Consider the following 14,140-nt stretch of genomic DNA (forward strand, 5'->3'; position numbering starts at 1 on the left):
CACTTTACGTTATGACTACACTTTCCATTCTTACCTTCCATTTTTTATTTAGTATTAAAACAACTGATTCATTGCAATATGTTTTTCCATGGCAATGAATTAATTACATAGTTTTGTCTTTGTTTCAAATCATCATCATCAACATTTTTATTCTTTTATAATTCCAGAAAGTAATAATTCCAACGGATGTTCCAGGGAAGCCGTACGCGTGTGAGGCCTGTGGGCGATCGTACCGTTGGCTCGACAGTCTAAACAGACACAAGAGGTTGGAGTGTGGCAAACCTCCTCAGTTCCCCTGTTCATTTTGTTCATACCGTGGCCGTCAAAAGGTTCATCTGTTGCAACATGTCTACAAGAAACATTCAGGCAGCCTCAACTCTTCTGGGGACCCCAGGACAAATGTGTGATCTGTCCACATTCATTGTTTATTTAAGGAACTTTTATTGTTTAGACTCAATTGAATTCCATCATCAGAAAGTCCTACTTCTACACAATTTTTTAAGCAGAAAGATATTTTAAATTAAATATTGTAACTAATTTAAGAAGTATATTGACTATAATATAAACTCTGTACTCTGAAAATTAAGAAATCAAGACCATAACTCAGTAGTGGATGGTCCCATCAGAGATTTTATAATTGGCATTTTTATTTAAAAAATTTTAATCGCCCATGTAATGTAACCATATAAATAATATTAACTTAATTCTATGAACTAGACTTAGTATGAGTAAATTATTTCCAACAATTGTATGTTTTGTTGTATGGAAATGCACAAATGCCTATTACAGTAATGACAATGGTAATTAAAACTCAGGTGACCCTCTCCAAAAATGAGGATTGGATCCGACCTTGGTGTAACTGTGGTGAGTGTAGTTACAGTGCTTTTCTGGCAGTACTGCTAAACTCTACTTGTCACAACAAAAACTTAGTTTAAAATTTAACTTAAATTGTGTTTAGCTACTAAAAATAATATAATGTATAAAATAGCCAATTGTAGATGTTATTCTGAACTAAGATGTTTAATTGTTACATTTGTAAGTTTTGTATCCAATGTGGTTGAAATATATCTATTTTCTTGGATCAGTTTAACTATTTTTCTTCTTATTCCATGGAATAATAAAATGAGAAAGTAACTGTTGTAAAATCAAAATTGTTAATAATTTCACTAAGATTGTTGATTCTATTATATTCTCTCCACTGTGGCTATCTATTTTATACAACAATAGCACATTTGTAAAAGAATTTGGTCCAAATCCTTCATGTTATACGAATACTGCAATAAAGTTACTCTTGTTATACAAAAATGTTGGAACTGCAAAAATTTTGATTATTAAGTATGAATGGCAGTTATTTCTTGTACGAAGGAAACAGGATTTTTCCGGACATTTGCCATCATTCAGTGAAACAAAAAATCAGTAACACTACGTTTTGAGATCTGCAATCTGATCTCTTCTTCAGGTAAATAACTAACCTAATACATAATTACAAACTAGGTTAAAATAAACAAATCATACCAAAGCGTTGTGACATGCCTAAGTCAGGAATCACAACCACCATGTTGTGATTTAGAGTTAGTGTCAACTTCACTAACTCTAAAACATGAACTTAATAAAAAACTATACACACAACACTAATCATTGAAACTGAACTACAGAATACAGGTCACAATACGTCTGCATTCGTCTACCAACCACCTACGACTGACCAGAGGCCAATAGCAAATGGCAATCATCGTGGCAGGAACAAGATGGCAGGAATAAAAAGGAAAGGGGACAGGAATGGACATTTTTTCCCTCACAAAAAAATCACAAATTAAAACTTGTGTTTCGTTAAGAATCCTTCCATCATCAAAAATATACTTCAAACAAAGAATTTCTTGTATGGTGTTCTGCTTAACTTTATAAAATATTTTAAGACAATAATAACACTTGGAAAATTGTTTTTCTATTTATTTTAATTAACAATTTAAAGGACTTTTGTAGAACTTAATGTCTTAAATCACTAATTTTATAATCTAATTGATAATGGAATGAAGAGTAAGTGAGTTTACACAACAGTAAATTAATATAATCAATAATATAAAATAAAATAATGTTTTATCTGGGTAGAATGTAAAATATCCCAATTGTGCTCATAATGGATTATAAAACATGACAATTTTTATAAACTCTAATTATTGTGGTACTTACTCATCAATTAAGTAGTAATATTCAAATCTGGAACATGATTTTGGTAACAGTCACATCTCTGAGGAGGAAATTTGTAAATATTTTCCTATGTTGTAACTAAAGTGGAGACAACATGTTGTGTAGGTCTGGCGATGTATCAGTGTACTGAGTGTGATAGACGGTACCACCGCCATGTAGAGAGTCTGTACCGCCACCGCCGCCTGGAGTGTGGAGGGAAGGCACCCCGGTATGCCTGTACCGTCTGCCCGTACCGGGCACGCCAGAAGAACCACTTGAGGATCCACGCAGTACGAAGGCATGGAATTGACATCACAACTACATTGGGAATGACATGATGATATGTGAGTAAACCAGTTTATGCAGTGTATTAAATCATTACTGTTGTGAAAATTCAATATTCATCATGTACAAGTCTATCATTCTTAATTTTTGAAAGAAAAGAAAAGAAAAAATATTTCTATAAAAAAAAAACTTTCACTTTTTGACACATTACAATTTTGACAAGATGTCCCCAAACGAATGAAGTAGCGGTTTTAAAATAACAGACTTTCCTTTGTAATACATCATTGGTAATGAAATTATTAGAATTAAGAGTTCTGCAATAAACCAGAGGTTTTTTCTAGAGATTTAAGTTCAAAACTTTAATTTGATATATTTAAAAATATAAATCCTGATTAAGTACGTTCTTAATTGGAATTTTACACTTGATGCATAGAAAATTAATAAAGATTTCTGCTTTATACCAGAATTCTTAATTTTATGTCCTTCTCTAATGATGTATCACAAACTAGGTTTGTCATTAGAACATTTACAGTTGCAGAACATCTTCTTTCAGGGCTTCTTCAATAATTTTTGTATATGCCAAGTTGTATTTGCTATTAACCTAAAAGTACATTTCACAAAGCAACCTTTCTTCAAGAGATTATTTGGCTGAAGCAATGAATTTTTTTGTATCAACCTATATATGAATTTAAATACTTAACATTTTCAGAACCAGCCTCTCTTGCTGTTCGCAGATCTATAAATATACATTTCTTCGGTTGACAAGGTAATGATAGTATAAATAAACAATTTTAAGCGAGGTTATTGTTTCCTTCGACAATTTCATGTAATTAAAAAATTGCATTTAGTGTCCGGTGTGTTGCTTTGTGATCCCACTTGCAGTTACCCGCAGCTTCACACACAAGTTTGTAGGCTTTGTACGTGTGTTAGTACTTCTGGTTTGAATTAATTATATTTTCAGTGCCAATGTTGAGTTTTCCTAGTTGTCATGATCAAGAAAATCTTTCAAAAAGTGTATATTGTAATTTACTCCAATCTTAGTATTTGTTTTACTTTTTATTTTGCCTTATTTCCCTGTCAAGAAAAAAAAAAACACATACACTGGTCTGAGAAGCCTATCAAAAATCAACTAAGATTTGTTTTATAACAGTCTATAATTTATTGAAAAGTTATATAGTAACTTGGCCTTTTATATTTGTATTGCAGTATTGATGAAGTACTGCATACTTAACATTTACCCAAATGTACAGTTAAAAGTGTATTTTTACTAAAATATATAGTAACTTGGCCTTTTATATCTGTATTGCAGTATTGACGAAGTACTGCATACTTAACATTTACCCAAATGTACAGTTAAAAGTGTATTTTTACTAAAATATATAGTAACTTGGCCTTTTATATCTGTATTGCAGTATTGGCGAAGTACTGCATACTTAACATTTACCCAAATGTACAGTTAAAAGTGTATTTTTACTAAATTTTTAATTTTCTTATCGTGATATTCTTTTAATGTGCTTAATGTTGCAGAAAGGTTGAAATCAGAAGTGTTATTACTATCAAGCTTACTCTATGCTTTTACACTACAAATGTAAACAAAATATTTGTTAAATTAATTAAACATATGGTTGTGCTGTCATAAGACAATGGATTTTTCCGGACATTTGCCATCGTTCAGTGAAACAAGAAAACAGTAACACTACGTTTCGAGATCTGCAATCTGATCTCTTCTTCAGGTAAAGAACTAACCTAACACATAATTACAAACTAGGTTAAAATAAAACAAATCTTACTAAAGCGTTGTGGCACGCCTAAGTCAGGAATCACAACCTACATGTTGTTGTCAACTTCACTAACACTAAAGACATGCACTTAATACAAAACTATACAAAACACTAATCATTGAAACTAAAACTACGGAATATAGGGTCACAATACGTCTTCACTCGTCTACTAACCACCTACGACTGACCAGAGGGACTAGCCAATGACAATCGTGTGACGGCTGGCTAAAACAAGATGGCGGAAATACAAGGGAAGGGGAAACAGGAATGGGCCCTTTCGTTATTTATTGGTTCATGCGAGATGAACTTCTTAAAAACCATATTGTGACTCCGCATTGGTTTATTACTAATATCCGATCCGTTTGATACTTTTGGTTTTCTCTTTAGTTCATTTTTTAGAATTGGCAACCAAAGCGGCCTAAATCTCGACTGATGGTTGACTGATTGGTTGGTCTGCCAATTTAATGTATGTTGCCTCAATTAATTTCCTTTTGAAGAAATGTGGTTCCCGATGTATTATGTGGGCTTCATCCCAATTCATATGATGGTCTTCGGGACCAACAATGGTGTGCAATTTTTGACTTTTCTGTGAAACCCTTTCTCGTGTTTTTCTTTGTGTTCTTTTATCCTTACGTTTAGTGGTCTTTTTGTCTCGCCTATGTATTCCCTATTGCAGCTACATTTTTATACTGTAAACACAGTTTTTGGAATCCTGTGTGCCATTTTTTGGTTTTGTTTTTACGAGACTTTGTCTAAGAGTGTTGTGTGTTTTAAACGCGGTTCTAATGTTGTACTTTCTACCTACTCTTCTAATTTTCTCCGATAATCCCGGCACATAAGGGATTGACATAAACGCAAATTTATCACAATTCTGTTTTTTTGACTCAGGAATGATTCTTCTGGTTCGTTTGCACTTATTAATTACTAATTGAGGGTATCGATTGCTTCTGAGATCCGATTCAATTTTCTTTAAATTCTTCTTTTAGTCCATCTTTATCTGAGCACAAGCTCTTTGCTCTATCAAACAACGAGTAGGCTACTCCTTCTTTGACAGATTTTTGATGGTTGGATTGATAATTTAAATATTTTCCTGTGTGTGTTATCTTTCGAAAAACAGTTGTCTTAAGGACACTCCCTATCTCTTAATACACACACATCCAAAAGGGAAGCTTGTTTTGGACTTCCACTTCCATTGTGAGGCGGATGGAAGGAGGGAGAAATACTATTAATGTGATTCAAAAAATTATTTAATTTAATGTCTCCATGAGAAAAAATAACAAAGGTATCATCCACATACCTCCACCAAATCTTCGGTTTGAACTGAGCTGAAGCCAAAGCTTTTCGCTCGAATTCCTCCATAAAGATATTGGCGAAAATAGGAGACAGTGGAGAACCCATTGCCATCCCCTCATCTTGACGGTAAATTTTACCCTCTAACTCAAAATAATTGCATTGAGTGCATAGTTCTAAACAGTTCCATAATTACTGGCACGGGAAGTTTAGTTCTATCCTTTAATGTTTGGTCTTCTTTGAGACGTGATTTAATAATTCCGAGAGTTTCTGGAACTGGTACATTTGTAAATAGACTTTCGACATCAAAACTTACCAGTTTGTCAGTTTCAGTCAACTTTAGGGATTTTGACTTCTCTACGAAATCCCTGGAATTTTTGATGAAAGAGTCAGTTTTTCCTACCAATGGCGTTAAGATGTCCAAGAGGACTTTAGACAAATTCCCTGCAAGGTGAATCACGAGAACTAATGATGGGCCGAAGAGGGATGGTAGGTTTGTGGATTTTGGGAAGGCCATACATATGGGGGATTTTTGAGTGGTGAGGAGTTAATTTAGATCTAAATTTATCTGAAAAAAATTCTTTATGTTTTCTTAAGGTGTTTGCTACTTTGCGTTCAAATGAATCAGTCGGGTCTTTATTTAAAACTGTATATTTGCCAGTATTTAAAAGTTTCCGCAATCTTTTCTTTATACGCTACTGAGTCAAGTACCACAGTAGCGTTGCCTTTGTCGGCAGGTAAGATTTTGGACCGTGTCGTCTTTCCCAAGGATCGACCTGGCCTTTTTCTCCTCTATTGTCAAATTGGGTTTTGTGGGAGGAATTTTTCTGAGTAAAAGACTGGCGTCACAAACGAAACCGGTCACCCTGTTCCTCAGGTAACTGTGAAACAGCCGACTCGATTCCAGTTACAAAATCCAGTGCCTTTACCGATTTTTGTGCCACAGAAAAATTTAAACCCTTGGATAAGACTGATATTTCCGCTTCATTCAGGATTTTTGAAGAGAGGTTGATTACATTTTTATTATTTGCATCCGTATTCACGTTGCCATCCTTAGGCAAATCACATTTTTTAGGCCTAATTTTTTTCCAGTTTGGAGATTTTCTTTTCTTATCTGTTTCAGAAACTTTTATACATCTATTTTGGATGCTTTCGAGAATTTTGTTGAATTCTGTACCGATCAGTGTTTTTTAATTCAGTCTTTTTACACTCAATACTATTTTGGAGGAGGTATCTTTCACGATGATGATATGCAATTCTTTCTTTAAGTAAAGATTTAGAAGCAGAAGACAAAATTTTACTGGCTTTCCTACTATGAAATGGAGTTTTTAGAGTTAACCCTATAGGCATAAGGTCTTCAACCTTACATTTATGCAAGAAAGTTTAAATGATTAATGTGTTTAGTTAATTTAAGATGCAAGCTCTCAAGGCCTTTGATTTGTTTACTGGTTCCGGGTCCGTACCGAGAATCAATTCTTTGTTTAAAGGTTATTTTTGACGATGGAAGGATTGTGAAGGAAAACAGGATTTTTCCGGACATTTGCCATCGTTCAGTGAAACAAGAAAACAGTAACACTACGTTTCGAGATCTGCAATCTGATCTCTTCTTCAGGTAAAGAACTAACCTAACACATAATTACAAACTAGGTTAAAATAAACAAATCTTACTAAAGCGTTGTGGCACGCCTAAGTCAGGAATCACAACCTACATGTTGTTGTCAACTTCACTAACACTAAAGACATGCACTTAATAACAAAACTATACAAAACACTAATCATTAAAACTAAACTACGGAATATAGGTCACAATACGTCTTCACTCGTTCTACTAAACCAACCTACGACTGACCAGAGGGACTAGCCAATGACAATCGTGACGGCTGGCTAAAACAAGATGGCGGGAAAATACAAGGGAAGGGGAACAGGAATGGGCCCTTTCGTTATTATTGGTTCATGCGAGATGAACTTCTTAAAACCATATTGTGACTCCGCATTGGTTTATTACTAATATCCGATCCGTTTGATACTTTTGGTTTTCTCTCTTAGTTCATTTTTTTTAGAATTGGCAACCAAAGCGGCCTAATCTCGACTGATGGTTGACTGATTGGTTGGTCTGCCAATTTAATGTATGTTGCCTCAATTAATTTCCTTTTGAAGAAATGTGGTTCCCGATGTATTATGTGGGCTTCATCCCAATTCATATGATGGTCTTCGGACCAACAATGGTGTGCAATTTTTGACTTTTCTGTGAAACCCTTTCTCGTGTTTTCTTTGTGTTCTTTTATCCTTACGTTTAGTGGTCTTTTTGTCTCGCCTATGTATTCCCTATTGCAGCTACATTTTATACTGTAAACCACAGTTTTGGAATCCTGTGTGCCATTTTTTGGTTTTTGTTTTTACGAGACTTTGTCTAAGAGTGTTGTGTGTTTTAAACGCGGTTCTAATGTTTTACTTTCTACCTACTCTTCTAATTTTCTCCGATAATCCCGGCACAATGTGACAAACTGGTAAGTTTTGATGTCGAAAGTCTATTTACAAATGTACCAGTTCCAGAAACTCTCGGAATTATTAAATCACGTCTCAAAGAAGACCAAACATTAAAGGATAGAACTAAAACTTCCCGTGCCAGTAATTATGGAACTGTTAGAACTATGCACTCAATGCAATTATTTTGAGTTAGAGGGTAAAATTTACCGTCAAGATGAGGGGATGGCAATGGGTTCTCCACTGTCTCCTATTTTCGCCAATATCTTTATGGAGGAATTCGAGCGAAAAAGCTTTGGCTTCAGCTCAGTTCAAACCGAAGATTTGGTGGAGGTATGTGGATGATAACCTTTGTTATTTTTTTCTCATGGAGACATTAAATTAAATAATTTTTTGAATCACATTAATAGTATTTCTCCTTCCATCCGCCTCACAATGGAAGTGGAAGTCCAAAACAAGCTTCCCTTTTTGGATGTGTGTGTATTAAGAGATAGGGATGTCCTTAAGACAAACTGTTTTTCGAAGATAACACACACAGGAAAATATTTAAATTATCAATCCAACCATCAAAAAATCTGTCAAAGAAGGAGTAGCCTACTCGTTGTTTGATAGAGCAAAGAGCTTGTGCTCAGATAAAGATGGACTAAAAGAAGAATTTAAGAAAATTGAATCGGATCTCAGAAGCAATCGATACCCTCAATTAGTAATTAATAAGTGCAAACGAACCAGAAGAATCATTCCTGAGTCAAAAAAACAGAATTGTGATAAATTTGCGTTTATGTCAAATCCCTTATGTGCCCGGGATTATCGGAGAAAATTAGAAGAGTAGGTAGAAAGTACAACATTAGAACCGCGTTTAAACACACAACACTCTTAGACAAAGTCTCGTAAAAACAAAACCAAAAAAATGGCACACAGGATTCCAAAAACTGTGTTTACAGTATAAAAATGTAGCTGCAATAGGGAATACATAGGCGAGACAAAAAGACCACTAAACGTAAGGATAAAAGAACACAAAGAAAACACGAGAAAGGGTTTCACAGAAAAGTCAAAAATTGCACACCATTGTTGGTCCGAAGACCAAGACCATCATATGAATTGGGATGAAGCCCACATAATACATCGGGAACCACATTTCTTCAAAAGGAAAATTAATTGAGGCAACATACATTAAATTGGCAGACCAACCAATCAGTCAACCATCAGTCGAGATTAGGCCGCTTTGGTTGCCAATTCTAAAAAAATGAAACTAAAGAGAAAAACCAAAAGTATCAAACGGATCGGATATTAGTAATAAACCAATGCGGAGTCACAATATGGTTTTAAGAAGTTCATCTCGCATGAACCAATAATAACGAAAGGGCCCATTCTGTTCCCCTTCCCTTGTATTTCCGCCATCTTGTTTTAGCCAGCCGTCACGATTGTCATTGGCTAGTCCCTCTGGTCAGTCGTAGGTGGTTAGTAGACGAGTGAAGGACGTATTGTGACCTATATTCCGTAGTTTAGTTTTAATGATTAGTGTTTTGTATAGTTTTGTATTAAGTGCATGTCTTTAGTGTTAGTGAAGTTGACAACAACATGTAGGTTGTGATTCCTGACTTAGGCGTGCCACAACGCTTTAGTAAGATTTGTTTATTTTAAACTAGTTTGTAATTATGTGTTAGGTTAGTTCTTTACCTGAAGAAGAGATCAGATTGCAGATCTCGAAACGTAGTGTTTTACTGTTTTCTTGTTTCACTGAACGATGGCAAATGTCCGGAAAAATCCTGTTTCCTTCACAATCCTTCCATCGTCAAAAATAACCTTTAAACAAAGAATTGATTCTCGGTACGGACCCGGAACCAGTAAACAAATCAAAAGGCCTTGAGAGCTTGCATCTTAAATTAACTAAACACATTAATCATTTAACTTTCTTGCATAAATGTAAGGTTGAAGACCTTATGCCTATAGGGTTAACTCTAAAAACTCCATTTCATAGTAGGAAAGCCAGTTAAAATTTTGTCTTCTGCTTCTAAAATCTTTACTTAAAGAAAGAATTGCATATCATCATCGTGAAAGATACCTCCTCCAAAATAGTATTGAGTGTAAAAAGACTGAATTAAAAACACTGATCGGTACAGAATTCAACAAAATTCTCGAAAGCATCCAAAATAGATGTATAAAAGTTTCTGAAACAGATAAGAAAAAGAAAATCTCCAAAACTGGAAAAAAATTAGGCCTAAAAAATGTGATTTGCCTAAGGATGGCAACGTGAATACGGATGCAAATAATAAAAATGTAATCAACCTCTCTTCAAAAATCCTGAATGAAGCGGAAATATCAGTCTTATCCAAGGGTTTAAATTTTTCTGTGGCACAAAAATCGGTAAAGGCACTGGATTTTGTAACTGGAATCGAGTCGGCTGTTTCACAGTTACCTGAGGAACAGGGTGACCGGGTTTCGTTGTGACGCCAGTCTTTTACTCAGAAAAATTCCTCCCACAAAACCCAATTTGACAATAGAGGAGGAAAAAGGCCAGGTCGATCCTTGGGAAAGACGACACGGTCAAAATCTTACCTGCCGACAAAGGCAACGCTACTGTGGTACTTGACTCAGTAGCGTATAAAGAAAAGATTGCGGAAACTTTAAATACTGGCAAATATACAGTTTTTTAAAATAAAGACCCGACTGATTCATTTGAACGCAAAGTAGCAAACACCTTAAGAAAACATAAAGAATTTTTTTCAGATAAATTTAGATCTAAATTAACTCCTCACCACTCAAAAAATCCCCCATATGTATGGCCTTCCCAAAATCCACAAACCTACCATCCCTCTTAGGCCCCATCATTAGTTCTCGTGATTCACCTTGCAGGGAATTGTCTAAAGTCCTCTTGGACATCTTAACGCCATTGGTAGGAAAAACTGACTCTTTCATCAAAAATTCCAGGGATTTCGTAGAGAAGTCAAAATCCCTAAAGTTGACTGAAACTGACAAACTGGTAAGTTTTGATGTCGAAAGTCTATTTACAAATGTACCAGTTCCAGAAACTCTCGGAATTATTAAATCACGTCTCAAAGAAGACCAAACATTAAAGGATAGAACTAAACTTCCCGTGCCAGTAATTATGGAACTGTTAGAACTATGCACTCAATGCAATTATTTTGAGTTAGAGGGTAAAATTTACCGTCAAGATGAGGGGATGGCAATGGGTTCTCCACTGTCTCCTATTTTTCGCCAATATCTTTATGGAGAATTCGAGCGAAAAGCTTTGGCTTCAGCTCAGTTCAAACCGAAGATTTGGTGGAGGTATGTGGATGATACCTTTGTTATTTTTTCTCATGGAGACATTAAATTAAATAATTTTTTGAATCACATTAATAGTATTTTCTCCTTCCATCCGCCTCACAATGGAAGTGGAAGTCCAAAACAAGCTTCCTTTTTGGATGTGTGTGTATTAAGAGATAGGGATGTCCTTAAGACAACTGTTTTTCGAAAGATAAACACACACAGGAAAATATTTAAATTATCAATCCAACCATCAAAAATCTGTCAAAGAAGGAGTAGCCTACTCGTTGTTTGATAGAGCAAGAGCTTGTGCTCAGATAAAGATGGACTAAAAGAAGAATTTAAGAAAATTGAATCGGATCTCAGAAGCAATGGATACCCTCAATTAGTAATTAATAAGTGCAAACGAACCAGAAGAATCATTCCTGAGGTCAAAAAAACAGAATTGTGATAAATTTGCGTTTATGTCAATCCCTTATGTGCCGGGATTATCGGAAGAAAATTAGAAGAGTAGGTAGAAAGTACAACATTAGAACCGCGTTTAAAACACACAACACTCTTAGACAAAGTCTCGTAAAAACAAAACCAAAAAATGGCACACAGGATTCCAAAAACTGTGTTTACAGTATAAAATGTAGCTGCAATTAGGGAATACATAGGCGAGACAAAAAGACCACTAAACGTAAGGATAAAAGAACACAAAGAAAACACGAGAAAGGGTTTCACAGAAAAGTCAAAAATTGCACACCATTGTTGGTCCGAAGACCATCATATGAATTGGGATGAAGCCCACATAATACATCGGGAACCACATTCTTCAAAAGGAAAATTAATTGAGGCAAACATACATTAAATTGGCAGACCAACCAATCAGTCAACCATCAGTCGAGATTAGGCCGCTTTTGGTTGCCAATTCTAAAAAATGAACTAAAGAGAAAACCAAAAGTATCAAACGGATCGGATATTAGTAATAAACCAATGCGGAGTCACAATATGGTTTTAAGAAGTTCATCTCGCATGAAACCAATAATAACGAAAGGGGCCCATTCCTGTTCCCCTTCCCTTGTATTTCCGCCATCTTGTTTTAGCCAGCCGTCACGATTGTCATTGGCTAGTCCCTCTGGTCAGGTCGTAGGTGGTTAGTAGACGAGTGAAGACGTTATTGTGACCTATATTTCCGTAGTTTAGTTTTAATGATTAGTGTTTTGTATTAAGTGCATGTCTTTAGTGTTAGTGAAGTTGACAACAACATGTAGGTTGTGATTCCTGACTTAGGCGTGCCACAACGCTTTAGTAAGATTTGTTTATTTTAACTAGTTTGTAATTATGTGTTAGGTTAGTTCTTTACCTGAAGAAGAGATCAGATTGCAGATCTCGAAACGTAGTGTTACTGTTTTCTTGTTTCACTGAACGATGGCAAATGTCCGGAAAAATCCTGTTTCCTTCACAATCCTTCCATCGTCAAAAAATAACCTTTTAAACAAAGAATAAGACAATGTTTACACAAAACAGTTGATTACATCTAACGGTCTCTTTCAATTGATAACTTCGGAGACCAAGATGTGACTTATTGCTATTTTAGTGACTGGTGAGGCTTGGCCAGGAGGTATTTTCGAAATTAGAATCAGCCTATATTCTAACCAGGGATGCTACGAATGTCTATGTAAAATTTCAATACAATTGGTGGAATAGTTTATGTGTGAAAGCCACAAGCAAACAAAGGCACTTTAGCATTAGGTTGTCTCAGTGGCAGTGTTTGCAACACTCTCAGGTTAACAATCATAATTACCATCATTCTTGTTGTGTTCATTGGTCTATGTTCAGTAGATGTATCTAGAAATATATTCTTTATCTATGTATGTTTGAATCCAAATTCCATTAAACCTCAATGAAAGAGGTCCCACACCAGGTGAGCTGGGTAGAATGTGGTGTATTCTACTGAAAATGCCATATTTTTGTGTAGTTTTGTAAATTATTAGATTTTTATTAAATAGAATTCCATACTCGAAATGGTAAAATATTCTCCATAGTTTCGTTTTTTAATAAAGCTTTTAAAGACTAACAAAATAAAATGTGTGAAACCTTTGAAACTTATCACAAACCATTACCAATCAATGAATGTGTGTACTGTATTAGAAACAAATACAGGAAATGGCACATATAAACATTAAAGGAAATGGTATTGTGTGGAGTGGAAGTTTACTGGAAAATATCACATAAACATTTGTATTTCGAATTAAAATTTCTGAAAAATTACATCGAATCACAATTTATTGTATTTTATAATAATGTACTTTGCTATATAGACAGTTCATAAATAAACTTGAATTTGATCATTTTTAGAGCTAATTTGAAGCCTTCGTCATATCAACCCGATCTAAGGCAGGAAGGAGCTGTGCTGGTACGTTGAATTATCCAGCAACGTTTCTCCAACATCAGATGACACTCAACATTGGTATTTTTGTATATGGAATAAATGTTTCTATAAAATTGTAGAGTATCACTCTTAACTACCCTCCTACACAGTTTGGCCACTCTCCGACATAAAGCATGACAGTCATAGCATGAGCATTAGGTCAAAGATTAAAAGTAGTTTTTGAAACCTAACCATAAATAAAGTAGATAAAGTTATATATGTATTTCATGTAAGCTTTTTAATCACAAATACATCCAGCACTTACTATAATAGGTTGAAATCTGTATGTAATAACACTAAATAGCACCATATGTTAATTACAAACAAGTTTTGTCACCAGACTAAAGCTTTGATATTAATTACTTTTGAAACAGTATGGTTTAATTTTTAAGCCTTTGAAAAGTGGGCCAAACGAGGGAGCACAATGTTT

At 34.9% G+C, this 14,140-nt stretch overlaps 1 long non-coding RNA gene across 1 annotated transcript; it reads left to right on the top strand.

The window, feature by feature from the left end:
- The first annotated feature begins 1,652 nt into the window (after positions 1-1,652).
- LOC124356098 lies at positions 1,653-13,785 on the top strand. Its single transcript, XR_006921793.1, has 2 exons — positions 1,653-2,531; positions 13,638-13,785. It is a non-coding gene; the product is annotated as an uncharacterized LOC124356098 (long non-coding RNA).
- The last annotated feature ends 355 nt before the right edge of the window (positions 13,786-14,140 follow it).

The sequence above is a fragment of the Homalodisca vitripennis genome, chromosome 2, assembly GCF_021130785.1.
Source record: "Homalodisca vitripennis isolate AUS2020 chromosome 2, UT_GWSS_2.1, whole genome shotgun sequence".
Taxonomy (NCBI): Eukaryota; Metazoa; Arthropoda; class Insecta; order Hemiptera; family Cicadellidae; genus Homalodisca; species Homalodisca vitripennis.